General features: G+C 41.9%; 1 protein-coding gene and 1 non-coding gene across 2 annotated transcripts in view; one reads left to right on the plus strand and one right to left on the minus strand.

Moving 5' to 3' along the window:
* Positions 1–27,899, plus strand: part of ADRA1B (adrenoceptor alpha 1B) — a 61,542-nt gene that overhangs the window by 19,921 nt on the left and 13,722 nt on the right. The gene's annotated exons all lie outside the window — the stretch shown is intronic.
* On the minus strand, positions 23,960–24,066 carry LOC147369802 (U6 spliceosomal RNA). The gene has a single exon (XR_015168690.1). It is a non-coding gene; the product is annotated as a U6 spliceosomal RNA (small nuclear RNA).

The raw sequence follows: 27,899 nt of genomic DNA on the forward strand, positions 1-27,899 counted from the left end.
CCCCAGTGACCTGATTCTTCCCCCTAGAAGCCAAGGCTGCCCATACTGTCATGTTCTTCTAGCCCTTGCCTCATATCCTGGGACTTCAAATCCTCCCTCTTCCTCTTACTAGCTGTGTGTCTTTGAAGCTGACTTAACCTCTCTGTGCTCCTGTTTCTCATATGTAGATCAGTTATTGTAATACCTTCATATCAAGGTTATTAAGAGGATTAAATGAGATAATAAATATGAAAACATCTAGCCCAGTGCCTGTTGCATAGTAAAAACTAATTAACTCTTGTTTTTTTTTCCCCATGCTTTATACACCAACAGCTATCAAAACTACTCAGTCCAGGGTTGATTCTATTGCAGTCTCATTTATTGGCCAATTAGCTACTATGAGGAGCTAATCTTCACTGAGGTATTAATTCATAATAATGGTTTTCTGTGTTTGCCTCCACCATACCATTTACACTTCAACCAGAGGCCCTTAGTCCTTGAAATTGTGCAGCTTGGGAGTGATTAAGGACAGAAATATTAGGGAATATGGAAGGCCAGAGGGGAGCCTTTCCCTATCCTTCATATTGCTCCAATGCAACTCTAATAGACAGGGAATCCTGGAGAAATGAGAAATGGGACAAGAGAGGGAAGTATGCCTTGAAGGTTGCATCTGGCTTTGAAGAGAAACAATGAGCTACTGGCATCTGAATATCAGGATAGGTGGGAATGATGAAAAAAAAAAAAGTGAAATCAAAGACTAATGAGCCGTTTGCCAACATTTAATACAATTGCTTGGTATCTGCGTGGTTGAATGTAATAAAGCTTTATTAAAAAGTAGTTATAACAACTAATAAGTCTCTAATTAAATTACCTTTCACTGGGCAAGCTGCTTGTGAGGTCTTAATTAGGTTATTTGCTGCCATTGGCCTAGCCTGGGAACAAAAGAAGATTCTATTATATCCTCCATGATCCCTAGAAAGCCAGATCTCTAGTCTCATGCAGAAAATGCTGAGAGACTCTGAATCTGAGGGCAGCTGGTCTCAGCCTATCTTAGCTCTCCAAAAACCATGATGTGTGGCCAGAGTGAAATCCCTTAATAGGTCCCACTGCTCTTAGGAGCCAGACAGTTTAAAAGATGGAAAGGGCATTTAAAGATGGAAATTCTAAGAACTTCATATTACAAAAGAGGCCCTGAGAAATTATTTATCCGAGGTCTTCCAGCCAGGAGCAATGTCCCCTCTCCACAACCTCCTCCTGCTGTGGCCTGGAAAAGACAGAGAACTCAAGCTGCTAGTATGGATTTTCATTTGGGAAGGGAGAGAGAAACAAAAGGCACTGGCTTCTCAGAGGCTCCTGTCTTTGAAGCTGTATGTGTGTGTGTTTGATGTGTTGAAAGTAGTTCAGTAATTGAACTACTCAGGTAATTGAAGACCTACTTACAGTGTGGGTTGAGCTCTCTCCAAAACCACCAGTGCATTGCTGCCACAACGATCTTCCTAAAACACAGATCCAGTCACACTAGCATCCTGCTGAACTACCAGGGGGTAACTTCTGAGCTTCTGAGCAGAAATATTTTTCCGCAATTGGGCTCCACCACTCAAGACTGGAAAAGGAGTACGTCAAGGCTGTATGTTGTCACCCTGCTTATTTAACTTACATGCAGAGTACATCATGAAAAATGCTTGGATGGAAGAAGCACAAGCTGGAATCAAGATTGCCGGGAGAAATATCAATAACCTCAGATATGCAGATGACACCACCTTTATGGCAGAAAGTGAAGAGGAACTAAAAAGCCTCTTGATGAAAGTGAAAGAGGAGAGTGAAAAAGTTGGCTTAAAGCTCAACATTCAGAAAACGAAGATCATGGCATCTGGTCCCATCACTTCATGGGAAATAGATGGGGAAACAGTGGAAACAGTGTCAGACTTTATTTTGGGGGGCTCCAAAATCACTGCAGATGGTGATTGCAGCCATGAAATTAAAAGACGCTTACTCCTTGGTAGAAAAGTTATGACCAACCTAGATAACACATTCAAAAGCAGAGACATCACTTTGCCAACAAAGGTCCGTCTAGTCAAGGCTATGGTTTTTCCAGTGGTCATGTATGGATGTGAGAGTTGGACTGTGAAGAAGGCTGAGTGCCGAAGAATTGATGCTTTTGAACTGTGGTATTGGAGAAGACTCTTGAGAGTCCCTTGGACTGCAAGGAGATCCAACCAGTCCATTCTAAAGGAGATCAATCCTGGGTGTTCTTTGGAAGGACTGGTGCTAAAGCTGAAACTCCAGTACTTTGGCCACCTCATGTGAAGAGTTGACTCATTGGAAAAGTCTCTGATGCTGGGAGGGATTGGGGGCAGGAGGAGAAGGAGATGAAAGAGGATGAGATGGCTGGACGGCATCACCGACTTGATGGACGTGAGTTTGAGTGAACTCCAGGAGTTGGTGATGGACAGAGAGGCCTGGCGGGCTGCAATTCATGGGGTCGCAAAGAGTCGGACACGACTGTGCGACTGAACTGAACTGAACTCCAGACTGAATTTTCTGAACTGCCAGTAAATGCACCAGGATTGCTGTCACAAAGATGCCTCACTAAAAAATATTAAATAGAAAAGTTAAATAGAAAAAAAAAAAAAAGGCTAAGCTTTATGCTCAACAAACAGGAGTCCCAGTTTTGCTCTCACTAGTAGGTAGCCTTGAGAAAAGTACTTCCTCTCTCAGCTCCCACCTTCTGCCTATAACATGGGGATGACATTTGACTTATCTCATCAGGGAAATAGGAGAATTAAATGACAGTAAAGCAGATGAGCCACAGGGGACCCTGGTATTACCTCTTTCACCACACGAGAGCACTCTCCCTTCCCTGAACACGCCTGCTCCCTCGTGTCCAAAGCCTTTGCACACACTCTTCTCTCTGCCTATAGTACCCTTCCCCCTCTTCTCTGTGTTGTGAATTCTTCCAACTCAAATGTACTCAAATGTGCATTTGCCATCTTCTACAGCTCCCCACAGTGTAGTGGACACTCCTGTCCTGTGCTCCCCTACCCTTGCTTCACCCCATCAGAACCTTGTCACCCTGGGCTGAATGGAATCTTGGTGTCCCTCTCCCCCAGGAGACTGGGTCTTGCCCAGCACAAGCCCAGCACACATGAGGACACAGTAAGTGAATAGCACCTTATCACAGGAACTATAAAAAGGAGCTGTGAACAAGAAAACAAGATTGGTTAGTTCCACTATCACTTTTGTTCCTGTCCCCAAAACTGAAATATAAATAAATTCCATTCATGATCACACACACAGACACACACACACACAGACACACACACTTAAACACACAAGATATTAGCAGCAATTACCTGTAGTCTGTGTTTTCTTCTCATGTTTCTCTATGCCAAATATGTGTTACTTTTGTAATAAGAACTAAATAATAAAGACAGTTCTTCAAATTGAGTGAGCTGAAAGCATAAAAGAGATACGCAAAGGGCCAGTTTTCCAAATATATCTCTGAAAAAGTTGGGAGATTGCTGAATTTCAATGTGGTGCAATTCTGATTTAAGATCTTGAAGTCTCTGAATTTCTTTTCTATCATGTCTGTGACAGGATCTAGTTTGGAGCTCAGAGGTACAGATCAGGCAGAAGGTCACTTTCTCAGTATCTTCAAGGTGATTTGGGGGGGAACTTAGAGTTTTTACAGGAAGGAGAGAATAAGTACTCTGCTGTCCAATATGGTAGCCATTGGTGATAAAACATGAATCATACTTTATTTATTCACTGAAAGTAAATACAATTAAAAGTTCACAAAATTAAAAGTTCCTAAGTCACAGGTGTCACATTTCAAGTGTTCAGCAGCCGTACGTGGCTGGTGGCTGACATATTGGACAGCACATCTTTGCAGAAGGCTCTACCAGGCAGCACTGAGTTAGTGTGTTTCTCAGCTTGCTGTCAATGTGGTTGGTGATATCTCCAGAGAATAAACACATCCATTTACCCCATGAATATGTTACATTTTACTTTAAAATATATGCATGAATGTTAGTTGCTCAGCCATATCCAACTCTCTGGAACCCCAAGGACTGTAACCCGCTTGGCTCCTCTGTCCATGGAATTCTCCAGGCAAAATACTAGAGTGGGTTGCCACGTCCTCCTCCAGGGGATCTTCCTGATCCAGGGATCAAACCCATGTTTCCCACAATGCAGGCAGATTCTTTACCATCTGAGCACCAGGGAAGCCCTTAAAAAATAATATATACATACATATTTTTTATATTTTACATTCATTGCAATGTAAAATGATGCAGTGACTTTGGGAAACAGTTTGGCAGTTCCTCAAAAAGTTAACCATAGAGATGCCTTATGGCCCAGTAATCCCACTTCTGACATATATGCAGAAGAATTGAAACCATATGCTCACAGAAAAAATCTGTACGTCAACTCTCAAGGCAGCATTATTCATAATAGGTGAAAATTGGAAATAACTCAAATATCCATCAGTTGAAAAATGGATAAACAAATTTGATAAATACATACAATAGAGTATTATTTAGCCAAAGAAAAGAATGAAGTACTGATACATGCCATAACGTGGATGAACCTTGAAAAGGCTAAGGGAAAGAAACCAAATAGGTCACATATTCTGTGATTCCATTATACAAAATCTCCAGAATGGGCAAATCCACAGAGAGAGAAAGTAAATTAGTGGTTGCCAGAGGCTGAGGAGAGGGGGGATGGAAGTGACTGCCTGTGGGTACTAGGTGTTTTTGAGGGTGATGAAAATGTTCTGTAATTAAATAGTGGTGATAGTTGTACAACTTTGTGCATACACACAAAACCACTAATTGTACACTTTAAAAGGATGAATTTTATGGTGTGATGTCTCAGTGAAGCTGTAATTAAAAAAAAAAATACTCTTCTAATTGGGAAGCAACCTAAATGTCCACCTGTAGGCAAGTGAGGAAAAACCCCTGACACATCCATACGGTGAACTTCAGTGCAGCACTTAGAAAGACTGGATTCGATCTAGTGAAGAAAGATCTGCAAGACAAATTGCTGTGGGGCAGAAACACATTTCAGAGAGTTGCGTACAGTGTAAAATGTAACATTTTTTTTAAATCCCAAATATTTTATTTTCTATGAGTGTATATCTAAAAATGCAGACATTTTGATGCATTTCTCTTTATTGCACTTAGCAGATACTGTGCTTTTTACAAATTGAAGGTTTGTGGCAAAACTGCATTGAGTCTATGGGCACCATTTTTCCAACAACACTTGCTTACTTCGTGTCTCTGTGTCACACTTTGGTAATTCCCACAATACTTCAAACCTTTTCATTATTGTCATATCTGTGGTGGTGATCTGTGATCAGTGACCTTTGAGGTTTACTGTAGTGAGGAGCGGAGCAAAGCACAAACCATGCCTGTGTAAGACTTCATTGCTGTTGTTTAGTCATTAAGTCAGGTCCGACTCTTTGCGACCTCATGGACTTCAGCATACCAGGCTTCCCTGTCCTTCACTAGCTCCCAGAGTTTGCTCAAACTCATTTCCATGGAGTCAGTGGTGGCATCTAACCATCTCATCCTCTGTCACCCCCTTCTCCTTCTGCCCTCAATCTTTCCCAGCACCTGGGTCTTTTCCAATGAGTTGGCTCTTCACATCAGGTGGCCTAAGTATTGGAGCTTCAGTTTCAACATCAGTTCATCTAATGAATATTCATGGTTGATTCCCTTTAGGATTGACTGGTTTGATCTCCTTGCAGTCCAAGGAACTGTCAAGAGTCTTCTCCAGCACCACAATTCAAAAGCATAAATTCTTTGACACTCAACCTTCTTCATAGTCTAACTCTCACATCCATACATGACTTGCTTAACTGATAAATATTATATGTGCTCTGACTGCCCCAACCACTGGCTGTTTCCTTATTTCTCTCCTTCTTCTCAGGCCTCCCTGTTCCCTGAGACACAATAATCTTGATTTAGGCCAATTAAAACCCTACAGTAGCCTCTTAAATGTTCAAGTGAAAAGAAGAGTCACACATCTCTCACTTAAAAGTTAGAAATGATTAAGCTTAATTGAAAAAGGCATGCAGAAAGCCAAGATAGGCCAAAAGCTTGGCCTTTTGTTAGCCAAGTTGTAATGTAAAGGAAAAGTTTTTGAACAAAATTAAAAGTGCTACTCCAGTGAACACAAGAATGATAAGTGAAACAGTCTAGGAGAGGTGATAAAACCAGTCACAACATTGCCTTAAGCAAAAGCCTAATCCAGAGAAAGGCCTTCTCACCAGTTCCACAAAACCTGAGAGAGGTGAGGAAGCTGCAGAAGAAAAGCCTGAAGCTAACAGAGGTTGATTGATGAGGTTTAAGGAAAGAAGCCAACTCTACAACATAAAAGTACAAGGTGAAGCAGCGAGTGCTGATGTAGAAGCTGCAGCAAGTTATCCAGAAGATCTAGCTAAAATTGTAGTGAAGGTGGCTACACTAAAGAACAAATTTTCAATGTAGAAAGAACAATCTTATATTGGAAGAAGATTCCATCTAGAACTTTCATAGCTAGAGAGGAGAAGTCAATGCCTGGCTTGAAAGTTTCAAAGGACCAACCGACTCTCTTGTTAGGGGTGAAAGCAGCTGGTGACTTTAAGTTAAAATCCGTGTTCATTTCTCATTCTGCAAATCCTAGGGCCCTTAAGAAATATGCTAAAATCTACTCTGCCTGCTGCTTTATCAAGGTAGCAACAAAGCCTGGATAATAGCACATCTGTTTACAACAATGGTTTACTGAATTTTTTAAGCCCACTGTTGAGACCTACTGCTCAGAAAAAGATTCCTTTCAAAATACTACTGCTCATTGACAATGCACATGGTCACTCAAGAGTTCTGATGGAGAGCTATAATGAGACTAAGGTCTGTTTTCATGCCTGCTAATACAACATCCTTTCTGCAGCCCATGGATCAAGGACGATTTTCAGTTTGAAGTCTTATAATTTAGGAAATGCATTTCATAAGGCTGTAACCAGCATGGACAGTAATTCCTCTGATGGATCTGGACAAAGTCAATTGAAAACTTTGGGAAAAAATTCACTGTTCTAGATGCCATTGAGAACATTCATGATTCATGGGAAGAGGTCAAAATATCAATATTAACAGAAGTTTGGAACAGCATGGTATTGACACTAAAACAGACATATGGATCAATGGCACAGAATAGAGAGGACAGAAATAAACCCATATACTCAATATGCCCAAACTCCTACAGTCAGTCTTTTACAAAGAAGGCAAGAACATACAGTGAAGAAAAGACGGTCTCTAAAACAAGCAGTGCTGGTAAAGCCGGACAGCCAAATGTAAACCAATGAAGTTAGAACACACCCTCACACCTCACATTTTTAGTTGGCTACATAAAAATAAATTCAAAATAGCTTAAAGACTCAAATATAAGGCATGGCACCATAAAACTAGAAGAGAACATAGGCAAAACATTCTCTGACATAAGTCATACCAGTGTTTTCTTAGGTCAATCTCATAAGGCAATAAAAATAAAAGCAAAAATAAACAAATGGAATCTAATAAAATTTATAAGCTTTTTTTTACAACAAAGGAAACCATAAACAAGTGAAAGACCAACCTATAGACTGGGAGAAAATATTTGCAAATAATGTGACCAATAGGGTTTAACTTCTAAAATATACAAACAGCTCGTATAACTCAATAACAACAAAAACAACAAAACAACCCAATGAAAAATGGACAGAAAATCCAAACACATTTCTCCAGAGAAGACATACAAATGGTCACTAGGCACGTGAAAAGATATTCAACGTTGCTAATTATTAGAAAAATGCAAGTCAGAACTACGATGAGGTATCACCTCACACCAGTCAGAATGGCCATCATCAGAAAATCTATGAATAACAAATGCTGGAAAGGGTTTGAAGAAATGCTACCAATGTTGTTGGTAGGATTATAAATTGTTGCAGCCACTATGGAAAACAATATGAAGATTCCTTTTAAAAAATAAAAATTGAGTTGCTATATGATCCAGCAGTCCTATTCCTGGATATATCCAGATCAAACTGTAATTTGAAAAGATACATGCCACCCCAGTGTTCACAGCACCACTGTTTGTAATAGCTAAGACATGGAAGCAACCCAAATGTCCATCAACAGATGAATGGATAAAGAAGACGTGGTACATATACATAATGGAATACTGCTGCTGCTGCTGCTAAGTCGCTTCAGTCGTGTCCGATTCTGTGCGACCCCATAGATGGCAGCCCACCAGGCTCCCCTGTTCCTGGGATTCTCCAGGCAAGAACACTGGAGTGGGTTGCCATTTCCTTCTCCAGTGCATGAAAGTGAAAAGTGAAAGTGAAATTGCTCAGTGGTGCCCGACTCTCAGTGACCCCATGGACTGCAGCCCACCAGGCTCCTCCATCCATGGGATTCTCCAGGCAAGAGTACTGGAGTGGGGTGCCATTGCCCTCTCCGGATAAAGAAGATGTGGTACATATACATAATGGAATACTATTCAGCCATAAAAAATAGTAAAATAATGCCTTTTGTAGCAACATGAATGAACCTAGAGATGATCATACTAAGTGAAATAAATCAGAAAGAGAAAGAAAATACTCTATGGTATCACTTACATGTGGAATCTGAAATGTGATCCAAATGAACTTATCTATGAAACAGAAATGGACTCACTGACATAGGAAACAAACTTACAGTTACCAAAGGGGAAAGAGGGTAAGGGAGGGATAAATTAGGAGTTTGGAATTAACAGATACAAACTTCTATATATAAAATAAACAACAAGGTCCTGCTGTAGTACAGAGGACTATATTCAATATCCTCTAATAAGCCATAATGAAAAGAATATGAGAAAGAATATACATATATATGTATAAATGAATCACTTGGCTGTACATCAGAAGCTAACACAACATTGTAAATCAACTATACTTCAATTTTAAAAGTTTTTTAAAACCCAGAAGTTTGCAAGAAGTTGATTCCAGCCCTCATGGATGAACTTGAGGGGTTCAAGACTTCAGTGCGGGGAGTCACTGCAAATGGGGTGTAAACAGCAAGAGAACTAGAATAAGATGTGACTGATGGGCTGAATTGCTGCAGTCTCATGGTGAAACTTTAATGGATGAGGGATTGCTTCTTATGAATGAGCAAAGAAAGTGGTTTTTTGAGATGGGATCTGCTTCTGGTGGAGATGCTGTGAATATGGTTGAAATGACACCAAAGGATTTAGATTATGTAAACTTAATTCATAAAGCAGCATCAGGGTTTGAGAGGACTGACTTCAGTTTTAAACGAAGTTCTGCTGTGGGTAAAATGCTATCAAACCACATTGCAAGCTACAGAGAACTCATTCATGAAAGGAAGAGAAATGACACCAAAAGATCTGGAATATCATGTAAGCTTAGTTCATAAAGCAGCAGCAGGGTTTGAGAGGACTGACTTCAGCTTTAAAAGAAGTTCTGCTGTGGGTAAAATGCTATCAAACAGCATTGCATGCTACAGAGAAATCGTCCTGAAAAGAAGAAGCCGTAGATGTGGCACACTTCATTGGTGTCTTATTTTAAGAAATTGCCTCAGTGACCCCAGCCTTCAGCAACCTCAGTCAATGACATCAAGGCAAGACCTCTACCAGCAAAAGGATTATGACTCACTGCAGGTTCATGGTGATGATGGTTAGCATTTTTTAGCAGTAAAGTATTTTCACTTAAGGTACTATATGTAGGGTATTTTTTACATAATGCTATTGCACACTTTAAAATAAAGTGTAGTATATAACATAAGCATAACTTTTATATGCAATGGGAAAAAAATCAGGTGATTCGCTTTACTGCATATTCACTTTGTCACAATGGACTGAGCCTAAATCTGCAATATCTCCAAATACCTATACAAAGGGGAATAATACTGTAAGGTTATCCACCAAAAAAACATCAATAGCTACATAAAGGAAGGACTCTGAAATCGAGGGCAGTTGTCAAAGATAGGTTCTTAATTTTTACAAAGAAAAAGTGCTCATTTGTGTGTGTAATTAATGATTTTTAAAGCTCTCTTTATTAAAATAAAAGCATAAATTAGATCATCCCTATAGGAATAAAGAGAAATACAACAAAGAGCTTGCTTCAAAGAAATAAACTACCTAAGTGTAATCAGATAGTTTGTTAATTAACCTCTTATATTCTCCCAGGTAAAGCAAACTACTTTTTTTTTCTTTAAATTGGAGTATAATTGCTTTACAATGTTGTTTCTGCTATACAATGAAGTGAATCAGTTATCTGTATACATATATCCCCTCCCTCCTGGGTCTCCCTTCCACGCTCCCCCCATCCCACCTATCTAGGTCATCACAGAGCACTGAGCTGAGCCCCCTGATAAACATATTTGCAGGGCAGGACGAGAGACACAGAAGTAGAGAGCAGACATGAGGGCCCACTGGGGGAAGGGGACAGTGGAGTGAATTGGGAGATTAGCACTGACCATGTATACACTACCACGTGTGAAATAACTCGTGGGAAGCTGCTGTGTACAACACTTCAACTTTGCCTACCCCTGAACTCTCTAGGGCTGGAAATTCTCCTGTGGGGCTCCTTCCTCTGGTTTCCTTGCTGAGGAAGCCCCAGACCTGAAGGACCCGCACTCCAACCTGATTAGATTTGTTAGCTGGGTGAGTTCCTCTCTGTGTCACTGTCACCACCTCTCACTAAGAGGTCTATCTCGGTGAAACCCTGAGATTCTTTCATGCTTCCTGTAGCCTGTGCCTCTTCTGAGATGGTTGAGAACACTGCATGTGACCCTATTTAGGGGATTTTTTTTTCCCCCCACAGTTTGGGAAGAGAGATCCTTTTCATTCGATTTTTCTGAATTTTTTTCCCAATCTTTTCTTCCCCAAATCACAAGGGAAAAAGGTAAAATGAGAAAGAATACAAAGGAATACTTTCTCATTATGTAGCTAAAATGCCATGGTGATTCTCTTCCAATCAGTATGTTATTACTGAGTGACTGACTTACGACCAGAGTTGGCTCCCATTTTCCTTCATTCTCTCTCACTTTCTCTGACTCTCATTCTCCAGTTTTATTTTTCTGTGTGTTCTCTTCCTTTCAGATCAGTAGCTCTTTATCATTCAATGAGGATCTTTACTCAAGATGTGCCCATTTATTTACATCATCATCTTACAGAAAGCACGTTTACCTTTGGGAACTTCTTAAAATAGACAAGTTCTGTTTCCTCTGAACCTTTCAAGCAGCCTTTCCTTTTTTTGACAAAACATTTCTAAAGATACCAGTTTATTCAGAATGTCCCAAGAATAAATGATCCCATTTGTTAGCGGAGAGCCTTGGCAATCTGCTTTCTCACCGGCCAACATCTCCTGGCTGGAGTCTCCTGCTCCTGTGTTTTCATTTCTTACATCTGACCCTGGCACAGTGTCCCGCAGGCTGCTCATTCTTCTAGATACAAATTTCATCTGCCCTGCGTTTTGAAGGATGATCGCAGCACAAGGTCTCTGTTAATCAGTCAATAATTGATTAACATGTAGAGAATGGCAAACAGCCAAAGAAACATCAGGCTGATGTTGGGAAACCTGGTCCCTCGACATACCGTGTTACAATTTTGTCAAAGTGTCCCTAATAAAAGATGACTGCTTGCTCATGATAAATGAATCAGAGCCCTCTAGTAGGTGTCAACTTAACAAGACCCTGCTGTTAGCACCAGGCAGCACAGCCACCATTTGTATGATGTGCCGGGCCCTGTGCTGAGTGCCTTACATACATTATTTCCTCCAGTCTCCACAACAACCCTAGAGAGGAGAAGAGAGGCTTATTATAACCTAATTTTACAGATGTCTGTAAAGGCAGGAAGGAAGGACATATTGAGGTTCAGAGACTGAGAAGCTTATAAAAATCACACAGTCAGCTCACATGTTAAGTACCTACTTCGTGTCAAAGTCTCTTCCAGGCAGTGCAGCTCTAATGAGACAGGCAAAGCCTCCACTTTCCTGAAGCCATCATTCTTGGGGAGTGGGTCTGGACAAATGCTCCGTATGTAAGTGAACAATATGTCCAGTCACTGTAACTCCTAGAGAGGAAATAAAATGAAGTGGTGGACTAGAAGGGTACAAGAAAGTGGCAGCCAGAGTGCTAGAGTGAAGAGAAAGAGGAGAGAGGTGACAAAGGATGTCAGGTTGAAAGACAGCATGGACATTTTGTATGATCTTCCTGGTCATGATAAAGAGTTTAGTTTTCTCTGAGTGTAGTAAAAAATCATTGGAAGGTTTCACAGAAAATAATATCGTCTGATTTATGTTTTTAAATACCTCTGTGCATAAATGGAGAATTGATTTTAGAGACTCAAGAGTGGAAGCAGGAAGGACACTTTTGGGAGGCAGTTTAAAAAGTGGTCCAGGAGAGAGGTGATGGTGGCTTGGGACTGTGCTCTGTTTTTGTATATAAAAAGCGAAACCATCCAGGAAAAATAAACGTGATGTAGGATTTACAGAGGACCCTTCCTTCCATACTAAATTGACTTGAGACATCTTTAGGCCTTGTCCCATCTCATACTAAATGTGTGCAAAGTATATACCACTTGTTTTTCTTTACACTTTTTATTGAAGTGTGACATACGTACAGAAGAGCACACCAATCATAAGGACAGGGCCCTGTTGGTTTTCATAAAGTGAACACATCACTGTAAGCAGCACCCAGACCAAGAAAGAAAAAATTTTCCACACCCCAAAACTCCCCGTCCTGTCAGTCTCTGGCATTCCAAGTATGTTTTTCCAGAATGACATTCTGTAAATCAGTTTTCTCAGTCTTGCCTAACCTATGACCCCTTTCTCCAAACCGAAAGTTGCATGCCCTCTGCCATCAGAGATTCTCTTACACAGCCAACCAAGAGATTTGAGCCTTGCATTCTGTGATGGGTAGTATGAAAACAACAGTATTTTCATATAAATAAAAATTCTAATATAATGTTGAATGTGCTTTTTTCAAACCTGACATAAACTCCCATTCCCAGATTCTGTTAGGCCCCCCTCTTGAGAATCACATGTCCAAATTCTGTTAAGATTGCAAGTTACCATTGTCTAGAACAGTCTGGAAATCTAACAGCACAGACGATAGGACTGGGATACATGAGTCTGTAATAGAACAAAGCCATGATTTCCAGGGTTTGTTCAGGGGACAAGACACTGGCAGAGAACCAATATTTACTGAACACTTATTATGTCTCTGGCACTGAACTAGGTGTTGGAGTATGTTTTCTTATTTAACCTTCACCACCCTTTGAGGATGGAGTCATTCTCTCCACTGAATAACTAAGAAAACTGAGTCTGTGCTGTGCTATGCTTAGGCGCTCAGTCATGTCAACTCTTAGCGACCCCATGGACTGTAGCCCACCAGGCTCCTCTGTCCATCAAATTCTCCAGGAAAGAATACTGGAGTGGGTTGCCATGCCTTTCTCCAAGGGATCTTCCCAACCCGGGGATTGAACCCAGGTCGCCCACATTGCAGTGGATTCTTTATCCTCTGAACCACCAGGGAAGCCTAAAACTGAGGCTAAAGGCGAAATAATTGAGCCAAGTTCTCAGGACTCATACTGACCAGACTTGGAACCACCTCTGTCTGCCTCCACATCCCATGCTCATTTCACTCAACCAAAGCAGCCTCTCTCATTTTTTTTTTCCTCTGATCTGTACTTAATAAATTGAAAATGTTGTTCCTGAAATAAACCACATTTCTTCTAATGGTTTCCCATTTACATTTTTTAATGCATTGAGTTTGAAATTAACGGTGAGGCAACAACAACAACTTGTAAATGAAATGGAAAACCTGGCTATAACTTTGCTTTCTTCCAGAAAACAAGGGCTCTTTAAGCCTGATGAAGTTTAATGCTTGCTGTAAATCCAGGAAAAGAATGAATGAGCACAATTTAAATCCCCCAACTCAGAGCCTGGCCACTAGAGGAACATAGGGGCCATAGTGTGTCTGTTATTGAGAAGGGAGCCAGCAATTTACAAACAATCTAAATTAACCGCGTTAACATCTCTGGCAGAGCAATTCATGTTCTCTGGCTTTCTGGAAACTCCAAGCTCAAGCTGTCCCTAGGTTCTTTGGCTTTGCGTCATGAAGGGAATTGATTTGATCAATTACATTGCTGCCGCCTAATTAGTAAGCATGGCCACACTTGCCCATCCGTTTCACAGAGATTAAACTTGGGATCCTGACTGCAGACCAATTTTTGTAGCTAAAAGTCGCTGTGCCTTTCATTCTCAATCCATACCAAGTTCCCCAGAGTTAATCATAACAGGACTTTAGAGCTGGAGGCAGGTTGTCAGAGTCCAGACAACTGGGTCTCTGGGGGCCTCCTGCATGACAACGAAGATTATTTTGGGAAAGCTATTCTGGTTAAGAACCCCTGCCTTTCTGTGCATGTCAGGTATCACCCTTCACAAAGCACATTCACCCCACCCATTCATTTGGGTTTCCCGGTTTCTCAGGAAGAAAGAGGTACAGCTCTCATTTTAGACACAAAGAAAGGAACCTTCACAGAAATAGTTACTCAAGGCCATTTCTCAACTAAGATTAGTCATCTGTTTTTATTTTTTATATAAGTAACTTTTACTGAGTTCAGTTTAGTTCAGTTCAGTTCAGTCACTCAGTCATGTCCGACTCTTTGCGACCCCATGAATCGCAGCACACCAGGCCTCCCTGTCCATCACCAACTCCAGGAGTTCACTCAGACTCACATCCATCGAGGCAGTGATGCCATCCAGCCATCTCATCCTCTGTCGTCCCCTTCTCCTCCTGCCCCCAACCCCTCCCAGCATCAGAGTCTTTTCCAATGAGTCAACTCTTCGCATGAGGTGGCCAAAGTACTGGAGTTTCAGCTTTAGCATCATTCCTTCCAAAGAAATCCCAGGGCTGATCTCCTTCAGAATGGACTGGTTGGATCTCCTTGCAGTCCAAGGGACTCTCAAGAGTCCTCTCCAACACCACAGTTCAAAAGCATCAATTCTTCGGTGCTCAGTTTTCTTCACAGCCCAACACTCACATCCATACACGACCACTGAAAAAACCATAGCCTTGACTAGATGGACCTTTGTTGGCAAAGTAGTTTTATCTTATTGTTCATTTTTAGAAGATACAGAAAAACAAAAAGGTAATAAAATGCCATTGTTCACACATAACCACTGAAATGTTTGATGTCTATTTATTTACTCAGCCATTTTTCTATGGGATGATACCATACATGCTATTCTGTAACCTACTATTACCATATTTTTCCAACCATATTCAGTAATTTAATCTTTAATGGTTGAGATATATGGATCATTAAACCAAACACTTATATTGAATATTTGAGATTGGTTCAAAATTTTAGTTATGATAAATAATGTGGCAATAAAATTCTTATATCTAAATAATAACTAACATTTATTGAGCATTTATTGCTCAGATTCTGTACTAAGCATTTTACATGTATTATCTTTATTTATTGATTGATTTTTATTGAAATATACTTGATTTACAATGTTGTGCTATTGTGCCACTCTCCGCTATACAGCAAAGTGACTCCGTTATACACATATATATGTATATATTTTTTAAAATTCTTTTCCATGATGCTTTATCCCAGGAGACTAGATATAGTTCCCTGTGCAATACAGTAGGACCTTGTTGTTTATCCATTCTATATATGCTAGTTTGCATCTGCTAATGCCAAATTCCCAGGCCATCCCTCTTCCCCCCTCCTCCCGCTTGGCAACCGTAAGTCTGATCTCTGTGTCTGTGAGTCTGTTTCTGTCCTGTAGACGGGATCATCTGTGCCATGTTTTAGATTCCACATACCAGCAATATCATATAGTATTTGTCTTTCTCATTCTGATTTACTTCACTTAGTATGATAATTTATGGTTGCATCCATGTTGCTGGAAATGGCATTATTTCATTCTTTAAATTTATTTTCTTAATTGAAGGAGAATTGCTTTACAGAATTTTGTTGTTTTCTGTCAAACCTCTGAGTAGTATTCCATTGTATGAAAGTGAAAGTGAAGTCGCTCAGTTGTGTCTAACTCTTTGAGACCCCGTGGACTGTAGCCTACAGGCTCCTCCGTCCATGGGATTTTCCAGGCAAGAATACTGGAGTGGGTTGCTATTTCCTTCTCCAGATCTTCCCAACCCAGGAATCTCGGGTTGGGAACACAGGTCTCCCGCATTGTAGGCAGACACTTTACCATCTGAGCCACCAGGGAAGTATATTCCATTGTATAGAACCACATTTTCTTTATCCATTGATCTGTTGATGGACAATCAGGTTGTTTACATGTTTTGGCTATTGTAAATAGGACAATAAGGTTGTTTACATGTTTTGGCTATTGTAAATTGTGCTGCTATGAACATGGCGGTGCATGTGTCTTTTTGAATTACGTTATAGTTTTGTCTGGGTATATGTCCATGGTAATTCTATTTTTGGTTTGCTGAGGAACCTTCATACTGTTTTCCACAATGGTTTCACGAACTTACATGCCCACCAGCAGTGTAGGAGGCTTCCCTTTTCTCTGTGCTCTCTCCAGCATTTGTAACTTGTAGACTCTTTAATGATTGCCATTCTGACCAGTGTGATGTGGTACCTCATTTGTATTATCAAATTTAACCCTCCCAAGAGTCCTATGAATAAATAATATTACCTTCATTTCATAGGTGAGGAAACTGAGGCCTAGAGAGATTGAGTAATTTGCCAACAATGACATAGATAATGACTCCAGAGGCAGCGCCCTTAATCACTAAGATAAATACTTAGGATTGTAATTTCAGGATAACTAAATACATCAGATTGTAAGGTCTCTGAGTCATATTGCCCAATTGCCCTCTAGAAAGCATGTCCCAATTCATATTTCCACCATCAGGATATGAATGCCCACTCACCTGCATCATCACCAACACTGGGCATTATTAATTTGTGTTGTCCTTAGAGAAATAAAGTCCAGACTTCTGATAGCTTATTCATGCTCTTTAGAGCATGCGTGCAACCTGGTTCCCAATCAAAACATTGATTTCCTTTAAACCAATTATTCTTATTCTTTTCTTGGTACGTGGGCCCCTTTGAGAATCTAATGGAAGCTCTAAAGCAGCTACACAGAAAATGCACACATGCACATCAGATGACCTTGTGTTTTTGGGAATTCACGGACACCATTAAGGACTCCTGTGCTTTCAGTGAAACTAAAACTAAAAACAGGGCTAATGAACCTTGTCAAATGCTGGTTTGACCAGATGATTCTTTTTAACAGTCCTGCAGTATAAGGAACCAGATCAGAAGAAGCTGGAATAAAATGCCCAGGCACAATAATGGTCCATTTGCCCTGTGGAGGAGTGGTACCCAGGTCAAAACTCTCTTCTGAGGTCACGCTGTCCTCCACCAAAGCAGCAAGACCTCAGAGCAGATGGACAGGCCATCCCTGGCCTGCCCCCATTCCTGCGCTTCAGCAGCCTCCGAAGAACAAGGCTGGGCTCCTTCTGCCAAATGTACTTCTTCACACACCAGTGTCTTTCACGATCTCCCCTCGCATCCTGCTCCTTTATGGTTGGGAAAACCTCATCCCAGATCCATCAAGCCTCTCCTATCACCAGCAGTGGAGGAAGACAAGAGGGGAGGGGAGCATGAGGGCCGGGATCTCGCCCATCCATCTGCTGTGATGCCACTCTGCCAGAAAGGTTTTTTCTGGGAACTTCCCTTGGCCAGAGCACATGCTTTGGGGGCCGTTTTTAATAATGATCCATTGAGGCTCAGTGGCACTTTCAGAATTATGGGTGGAACATCTGGTCCCAGCCTTCAAGGAAGGAAGGGGACAGAGGAATCAGCACTCTTGAGTGCACTGCCCTTTGGGGTGACCCAGTGGAAGGTTTAGCTCCATCTGGATAGACAGGCTGGGGCCACCAGACCGCCAGGAGGCACACACGGAGGCTGCAGGCAGCTCCTCAGCTGAACCCTGGGCTCCCTGTCCTTGCTGCCTGTCCATGGCCACGTTGGAGGTCTTATTCTGCACAGGACAACCATATTCTTGTCATAAACATGAGAAGGAGTGGTAATGAAAAGGGAGCTTCTCTGTCCTTTTATTGTCTGGCTTAGCTCTTTCTTTTTATCTCTGTTTATTAATTTTTGTTCATCCTGGGCCCGATCCTCTCACATTTGTTCTCAGCACTGCTGGTGATGGAAGGGTTTGTGGGTTAAATGTCCCTTTACCTCGCATCTTTTTGGGTCCCTGGGGCTTACTTTCACAAGGCCAGGAGCTGACAGGCAATGACTTTTCAATTCTAAATAATTACAGTTCCTCCTGGATTTGGCCGGGAATATGAGTCATCTGAAAACTAATATATTCACACCCCAACATAGCTCTTCTGTTTCCCCTGCACCCTCTTGTATCCTCTTGTGGAATCTGCTCTGCTTTTTAAAATGTCCTTTTAGTCCTTGGTGTTTTGGTGGCCTTTCTCACCAGGTCCAAATGGCAAAATATAGGACAGCAGAGGCTCTACTACTTAATATCTCTGTGACTCTAAAGAAGTAACTTCTCTTCTAAGCCTCAATTTCAGTATTTGTAAAATGGGGACAGTAAATGTACCTCCCACGCTGAGTTGTTTTGGGTACTGAGATAATGCATGTTAGGGGTTCAGTTGGAGAAGACAATGGCACCCCACTCCAGTACTCTTGCCTGGAAAATCTCATGGACGGAGGAGCCTGGTAGGCTGCAGTCCACGGGATCGCTGAGGGTTGGACATGACTGAGCAACTTCCATGCATTGGAGAAGGAAATGGCAACCCACTCCAGTGTTCTTGCCTGGAGAATCCCAGGGACAGGGGAGCCTGGTGGGCTGCCGTCTATGGGGTCGCACAGAGTCGGACATGACTGAAGTGACTTAGTAGTAGTAGTAGTAGGGGTTCAGTACAGCCCTTGTCTCTCATATGCTCCCAGTAGATGGTAACGGCTATTATTATTGTTGTTGTTGTTCAATTCAGATCACCACCATCTTCTGTATCTTCTTGGGCAACATCATAAGGATTGAGTCCATTTCTAGCTATCATGAGAGTCACCCCAACTTCTCCACCTTCCTTGTGATCAGGACACTGCATAGGACATCAGACCTCCCTACTCAAGCACTAAATAGTCTAAGGTCACCAGCCCTCTGGAACACACCTGCCTGCTGAAACACACCTGCCCCACTCCTGTTACACCCTCACTCACAAAGGGGAAGCAATTCCCTGTCTTTTCAGCTCTTGTCTCCTCAAAATGTGCAAAGATGGAATTGGTTTTGCAGGAAATTTCTCTGAAAGTAGCAAAATCTAATGAAGTGAAGTGAAAGTCACTCAGTCATGTCCAACTCTTTGAGACCCCATGAACTATACAGTCCATGGAATTCTCCAGTGTGAATACTGGAGTGGGTAGCCATTTCCTTCTCCAAGGGATCTTCCCAACCCAGGGATCGAACCCAGGTCTCCTGCATTGCAGACAGATTCTTTACCAGCTGAGCCACCAGGGAAGCACAAAATCTAATGACCCTTTCCCAAACTATCACCCACCAACACCTCTCCATTTTAGCAAGTAACCATCATCTCCTGGTTTTCTTCTAGGCCCCTTCACAAAGAATGTTCCAGGGAAATAGCAAGTCTCTGGTCTGTGGGAATCAGCACTAAGATGCAGAAAGATCAGATGCTCTGGGATTATGCCTGGGATTGAATCCTATCTCCACCACTATGTAATCTTTAATTGCTGTAAACCATAGTTTTCTTCATCCATAAAATGGGCATGATGGTTGTATTAAACTCACCGGCTTAAATCTCCTTGCTTTCCCAGTCAGTGTTAATCTCCTGGATTAAAATATCAACCAGTTCCAGACACCTAGGAGATGTTGTTCAATAAAGACTCTGTGAAGTGGAGCAAAGTTTGGGGCCCTCTCACTGCAAGCAGTAACCTAAAAACATAGATCAAATTGAGAAAGAAGCATTTATTTACATGAAAGAGATAAAGAAATTGTATTTTCTGAAAATATGGTTCTTTGAGGAAAGGAACTGTCTTTAAGAAAATATCTTAATTAGAGCTGAAGGTGGAAAATGAAACCCATCTCCTCACATCACTACCCACATCCTGTCTTCCTCATTGCCCTCAATAATGCTGATGCCAAAGCTACCAGAAGAGAACAGAAATTATTGCCTTAAAAACAATAAGAATTTGGAACCCCTGAAGCAATGTGGGAAGAAAGAAGTTGAGGTGAGAGAGAGCAAGAAGAGGGGCAGGGAGCCCAGCCCTAAGCACTGCTTTAAATTCCTGGTGCAGGTGACTTTCCTCTTCACTGCTTCCGGGTGCTATAAGCACTGCTTCCGGGCGCTATAAGCACAGCAGGCATCTAGGGAAATAGAGCCAAGAAACAGGAGAGACGGGGATGAAGTTATCCCCCCTGCCCCACCCAGGAGCCAGGAACATTGAGGGAGAGTTTCAGATATCCCGGGGTTATGGAAAAGGGACATTCAAGATTACCTTGCCTAGCTTTCAAGGGGAGGAAAGGCTCCAATTTATGTCAGGGCTACATATATATATAAACAACATAGGCAGTAAATACTGAACAACTACATCCTGTCCCTTCACAGAAATTCTCAGAAAACATTCTTCCAGGGTCTCAGCAAGCCCAGCCAGCTCTCTGGCCTACAGGCCATCTCTGAGTTGAGCTCTAAATGGTCTCCTAGGCACTTGCATCTGCAAAGTTTCCTAGCAGCGAAAAGCCTTTGAGCTGTGAGAAAGGGCAGCAGTTTGGGGGTCATTTTATGGCAGGTCTGTGAACCTGGACTGAGGAGCAGGATGAGGATTTGCTGAAATCTGGACAGCAGCACGTATTCAGCAGCAAAGACTAATCATTTCATCATACAATATTCATGACACCCGCGATGTCCCTGGCCCTCGGGATACAGAAAGGTAGGCGAGGGCTCTGGTGAGAAGGCAAGACGTCCTAGATAGAGCGGGCTGGCGCCGTGCACCCTGAGGGCCGCAGGTGACAAGGGAGGCATGACGCGCGGGTGTGGTCCCCTCTGGAGGAGTGCGTCCTAAACCAGGCCAGACCAGTGGAGAGGAGATGTAGAGCTGTCCAGGGGTCCCAGCCTGGACCCGGCAAACCAGCAGATAAGATTAGACTCCCACCAGCCAAAGGACAGAACAGAGGGATGAGTCAGAAAGAGGAAGGCAGTGGGGGTCAGCAGACAGCTGCTCAGAGAAGGGATGAAAGGCATCGCACGGTGCCTAATGGCCTAAGTGGTCCCATCTCAGCGTTTTACCACCTGATTCCCCAAGGCCAGTAATGGTCCCTGTTCTCTCTGGAGCCTTTCATCCCACTGCTCTGAGCATCTCGGCCAGGCAGCAAGCTATCTGCTCCTCAGAGGGCAGGCTCCAGTACTTCACTGCCTGTTTGTTACAGGCTCGAAGGCGCTCTGGCCACAGGTATATTCCTGCCTTCTCCTCTAGTCTCCCTTTCACCTTGACAGTGGGGTGAACACAGCTGAGAATCCAAGAAACAGGGAGCATGGGTGCTAATGCAACCCCCTGTTTCACACATGAGGAAGTGGGGCCCAGAAATGTGATGACCGTGCATAAATATCAGTCAGTTATTTAGCCCTAGGCTAGCTTTTTTTGCTAATATTTTCAACTTCTATTTCTCTCTCTCCTTTTCCCATCTCCCCTCTCTCCCTATTTCTAATTACAAAAGTAATGATTATTCATTGCAAAAATAATTTTAAATAAAAAGTGAAAATCTTCCCCTAAAGCCTTCCTCCAAAGATAACCGTTACGAAGTTTTTTCCACCCAGATTTTTTCTATGAACATGTGTGTATATGTGCTCAGTCATGTCCGTCCAACTCCGAAACTGTATTGGGCTGTAGCCTGCCAGGCTCCTCTGTCCATGGAATTCTCCAGGCAAGAATCCTGGAGTGGATTTCCATGCCCTCCTCCAGGGGCTCTTCCCGACCCAGGAATCAAAGCTGCACCTCCTACATTGGCAGGTGAATTCTTTACCACTGAGCCACCTGGGAAGCCCTATGAACATACACACAGACACATACACACATACATGCACACATGTGTGCACACACACATGTTTTTCTATAAGAATCAGATCATACTAGACTTTCTTTCCTGAAATTTGCTTTTTTCTACTTAACTGGGTCATGAGCCTCATTTCAGGTAGACCTAGCTTACCATTTTAATAGATGTATGGTTTTTCAATGCATGAATGCTTCATGGTTTATTTCACAATCCCCTATTGCTGGAATGTAGGTAATTTCCCATCTTGGGGGGACATTACTGGAGTATCCTGTACTTTTTAAAGATTTATTTATTTATTTGGCTGTGTTGGATTTTAGTTGCAACACACAGGATCTTTGATCTTCATTGCAGCATGCTAACTCTGTCATGGCAGGTGGATCTAGTTCCCTGAGCAGGGATCAAACCTGGGCCCCCTACATTGGGAGTGCAGAGTCTTAGCCAGCGGAACACCAGGGAAGTCCTCTGTACTTTTACCTTTGTTCTGTTTACAAGTACTTCTGTAGGATATATTCCTAGATGTGGAGTATTTATGTCAAAAGCAAAAGCTAAGATCATTTTAATTGTATTAAATAACACCAGGTTTTTTTACCCAAAATTTGCACTCCCACATAGAATGTATGAAAATTTTTCATATATTTGCCAAACTAATAGACCTGAAATAGTTTTCTGCTTCTTAATTTGCATTATTTGCTTGGTAAAGGAATTTTATGATGTTTTCATGAATTCACTGGCTACTCGTACTTACTCTTGTTATTTGCTTATCCATATGGTTTCCTTTGTTTTTATTGAATTGTTTTCTCTTCTTGATTTGAAAGAGAGTTTTGTGTATTGGAAATATTACTGCTTTTACTGTTGTTGTTGTTTTTTTGTTTTTTTTTTTTTGCCATTGCTTTCTTTTTCTTTACTTTACAATATTGTATTGGTTTTTCCATACATCAACATGCATCCGCCATGGGTGTACACGTGTTCCCAATCCTGAACCCCACCCCACCACGTCCCTCCTCATACCATCCCTCTGGGTCATCCCAGTGCACCAGCCCCAAGCTTCCTGTATCCTGCATCAAACCTGGACTGGTGATTCATTTCTTATACGATATTATACATGTTTCAATGCCATTCTCCCAAATCATCCCCCCCTCCCTCTCCCACAGAGTCCAAAAGACTCTTCTATACATCAGTGTCTTTTTTGCTGTCTCGCATACAGGGTTATCGTTACCATCTTTCTAAATTCCATATATATGCGTTAGTATACTGTATTGGTGTTTTTCTTTCTGGCTTACTTCACTCTGTATAATAGGCTCCAGTTTCATCCACCTCATTAGAACTGATTCAAATGTATTCTTTTTAATGGCTGAGTAATACTCCATTGTGTATATGTACCACAGCTTTCTTTTCCATTCATCTGCTGATGCACATCTAGGTTGCTTCCATGTCCTGGCTATTATAAACAGTGCTGCAATGAATATTGGGGTACACATGTCTCTTTCAATTCTGGTCTCCTCGGTGTGTATGCCCAGCAGTGGGATTGCTGGGTCATATGGCAGTTCTATTTCCAGTTTTTTAAGGAATCTCCACACTGTTCTCCATAGTGGCTGTACTAGTTTGCATTCCCACCAACAGTGTAAGAGGGTTCCCTTTTCTCTACATCCTCTCCAGCATTTATTGCTTGTAGACTTTTGGATCACAGCCATTCTGACTGGTGTGAAACGGTACCTTATTGTGGTTTTGATTTGCATTTCTCTGATAATGAGTGATGTTGAGCATCTTTTCATGTGTTTGTTAGCCATTTGTATGTCTTCTTTGGAGAAATGTCTGTTTAGTTCTTTGGCCCACTTTTTGATTGGGTCGTTTATTTTTCTGGAATTGAGCTGCAGGAGTTGCTTGTATATTAAAAATATGGAATGCTTCATGAATTTGCATGTCATCTTTGTGCAGGGGCCATGCTAATCTTCTCTGTATCGTTCCAATTTTAGTATATGTGCTGCCGAAGCGAGCACTGCTTTTACTGTTGTTTGAGTTACAAATGTTTCTCTCAGTTCTTATAGCTTTGTTTTCAAAGTTTGTGACTTTATAGAAATGTCCAGGCAAATACAGCAATACTTTACAGATCCTGAACTCCTGTCATATGTAAAAAGGTCTTTCCTATTTCAAAACCATATAAAAATGTTTACTATATCTTCTAATATTTTAAATAATTTTTAATATTTAATATATTAGATCCATCTGAGGTTTATTTTAATGTAAAAAATAAAGTAAGGATCCAGCTTTATTTGTTTCTAAATAACAAGACTGTTGTCCCAACACCACTTATAGAATAATCTTTTTTCCCACAAGCATTGAAATGACATATCAAATTCTCTTGGATACTTTATTCTCTTTATAAACTATATAATTGCATTGATCTATCTGCCTTTTCTTGCACTTCCTGCCCTCAGTTCAGTTCAGTTCAGTCGCTCAGTCGTGTCCGACTCTTTGCGACACCATGAACCACAGCACGCCAGGCCTCTCTGTCCATCACCATCTCCCGGAGTTCACTCAAACTCATGTCCATCGAGTCAGTGATGCCATCCAGCCATCTCATTCTCTGTCATCCCCTCTTCTTCCTGCCCCCAATCCCTCCCAGCATCAGAGTCTTTTCCAATGAATCAACTCTTCACGTGAGTTTCAGCTTTAGCATCATTCCTTCCAAAGAAATCCCAGGGCTGATCTCCTTTAGAATGGACTGGTTGGATCTCCTTGCAGTCCATGGGACTCTCAAGAGTCTTCTCCAACACCACAGTTCAAAAGCATCAATTCTTCGGCGCTCAGCTTTCTTCACAGTCCAACTCTCACACCCATACATGACCACTGGAAAAACCATAGCCTTGACTAGATGGACCTTTGTTGGCAAAGTAGTGTCTCTGCTTTTGAATATGCTGTCTAGGTTGGTCATAACTTTCCTTCCAAGGAGTAAGCGTCTTTTAATTTTATGGCTGCAGTCACCATCTGCAGTGATTTTGGAGCCCCCCAAAATAAAGTCTGTCACTGTTTCCACTGTTTCCCCATCTATTTCCCAGGAAGTGATGGGACCAGATGCCATGATCTTCATTTTCTGAATGCTGAGCTTTAAGCCAACTTTATCACTCTCCTCTTTCACTTTCATCAAGAGGCTTTTTAGTTCCTCTTCACTGTCTGCCATAAGGGTGGTGTCATCTGCATATCTGAGGTTATTGATATTTCTCCCGGCAATCTTGATTCCAGCTGTGCTTTTTCCAGCCCAGCGTTTCTCATGATGTACTCTGCATAGAAGTTAAATAAGCAGGGTGACAATATACAGCCTTGACGAACTCCTTTTCCTATTTGGAACCAGTCTGTTGTTCCATGTCCAGTTCTAACTGTTGCTTCCTGACCTGCATATAGGTTTCTCAAGAGGCAGGTCAGGTGCCCTAGAGTCTTTTAAATACTTTTATAATGTGAGATGACTTTTTGGTAAGTTTTACTATCTATACAGGTAAGTTTCCACATTTTCCCCACACCACTCCGGTCATTCCTCTTGTTTTAATTAACCTGGATATTTTTTTCTTGGTTATTCTTTTATCATCTATATTCTTCCATATATTTAGTTTGGGATCATTTAGGTTCTTCTCTCTACCCACCCCAGTCCCTAAAAAATACCATAATGATATTTTATTGAGATTGTCTTGAATTTACAGATGAATTCAAGGAGAACTGAAGTTGTCTTGGATAGAGACTTTCTATACTCATTAGAAAAGACCATGATTCCGGGAAAGATTGAGGGTAGGAGGAGAAGGTGCAACAGAGGACAAGATGGTTGGATGGCAGCATCAGTTCAGTGGACACAGGTCTGAGCAAACTCCAGGAGATAGTGAAGGACAGGGAAGCCTGGCGTGTTGCAGTCCATGGGGTCTCAGTTGGGCATGACTTAACAATGGAACAACAGCAACATACTAAAGCAAGCTATGTCTCTCCCTTTACATGTCTTCCTTTTATGTCCATTCATAAAGTCATATGGCTTCCTTCACATAGATCCCATCAATGCTCAATTTTAAAAGTGTTCTATTGGGAAATTTCCATTAAGGCCAAAGTTTGGAACACACTCAGTTTGGCATCAAAGATAGACCCTTAAGTGCTACAGAAACCACTCCATCCCATCTGCTCCCAACTCTGGGCCTAAGCCAAGAGGTCGCTTCCCTCTTTGAAGTGGGAATGGGTCCATCAATTAACCAGTGGGCAATTGATGTCCCTGACCTGATCCCCAGTCCTGTGCTAGAAATATAGGACAGACTCCATCTTCAAACAGCTTTGATGCTGTATAAAGAGACGAATGGCACTTAAGAATGACATTCCATATTGATGTATGTGATATGGCCTGTGTTTTGATGAAAATACAGGAGAAGAGGCCTGGAGCAGTCAGGAAAGATTTCAGGAAGAGGACAAAAACTGAACTGGGCATTGGCCTGTGGTTACCTTTTGAAAAATATTTATCTATGTGGGTGTGTCAGGTCTTTGTTGCAGCATACTGGCTTCTTTCGTTGTGGCTCATAGTGTGAGCCACACTTGTAGGCTCCAGACTGTGCAGGCTCAATAGTCATGGTGCACAGACTCTACAGTGCATGGGCTCAGTTGCCTAATGACACGTGGGATCTTAGGTCCCTGACCAGGGATCAAACCCACGTCCTCAGCATTAGAAGGTGAATTCTTAACCACTGGACTACCAGGGAAGTTCCTGTGGTTACCATTTAAACATATAAAGAAGAGGAAGGAAGCACACTATAAGCAAGAAAATCACCCCACACCTACCAGGAATCACATAGATACTGGGTTAGGCACGTAAAGAGGAGGTTATGTGCTCAACAAATAGTTTTACACATTCACTATAACCCAAGCTCTGTGTTTGGTGCTAGAAAAACAAGACGAGTAAGACTGACCCTGGCCTTGAGGAGCTTGTGGACAAGGGAGACAGACTGTTAAATAAACAAGTTCAGCAGCTGTTGTGATAGAACTCTGTGGAGAGAATAGCAGAGACTCTTAATCTGGTGACTGCATCTCCTGGGCACCCATGGATGGGATTCAGTGAGTCTGTGAACTCCTGAAATTATGCAGTGCTAAATTACTTGCATAACCAGAATACTTAGGTTAAGAACCACTGAGGTACAGTGCCACAAAATTCTTGGTTTCTGTGTTTTAATGGCCAGATAAGATATATGTAAAGACACCATTACAAATAGAAAGTAAATAATTCTGGTCTTCCCCCAACTTAGAAGTATTTTAAGAGTTCAGAGGCTGTATTGTCTGTTATGAAAAATGCCCAGCTTTGGGACAGGCAGTGAAGTGAAGTGTTAGTCATTCAGTCGTGTCTGACTCTTTGTGAGCCCATGGACTGTAGCCCTCCAGGCTCCTCTGTCCATGGGATTCTCCAGGCAAAAATACTGGAGTGGGTTGCCATTCCCTTCTCCAGGGGATCTTCCCAACCCAGGGATCAAACCTGAGACTCCTGCATTGCAGGCGGATTCTTTACTGTCTGAACCACCAGAGAAGCTCATGCGACTTGGGTTTGAATCCCAGCTCTACAGTTTAATAGCTGTGTAACATTGAGTGAGTTCTATACACATGAAGACTTGATTTCCTCATCTCTAAATTGAGAATTACAGAACCCACCGCTCCCTCCTGCCTCATGTGAGAGCGAGATTAGCTAAGCTGTGTCAGTTACCTGGATCTGAGCAGGTCTTCACAGCCTGCCCCTTCCTTCTATTTTCACACTTCAGAGGAAGCTGGGCATTGTGGGCTGAGGTTATGAAAAGGAGGAATTTGAGCCAGGCCTACAAGGGAT

This window comes from Bos grunniens, chromosome 7 (assembly GCF_055505025.1).
Source record: "Bos grunniens cultivar Pamir isolate PY7600 chromosome 7, Bosgru_T2T1.0, whole genome shotgun sequence".
NCBI lineage: Eukaryota > Metazoa > Chordata > Mammalia > Artiodactyla > Bovidae > Bos > Bos grunniens.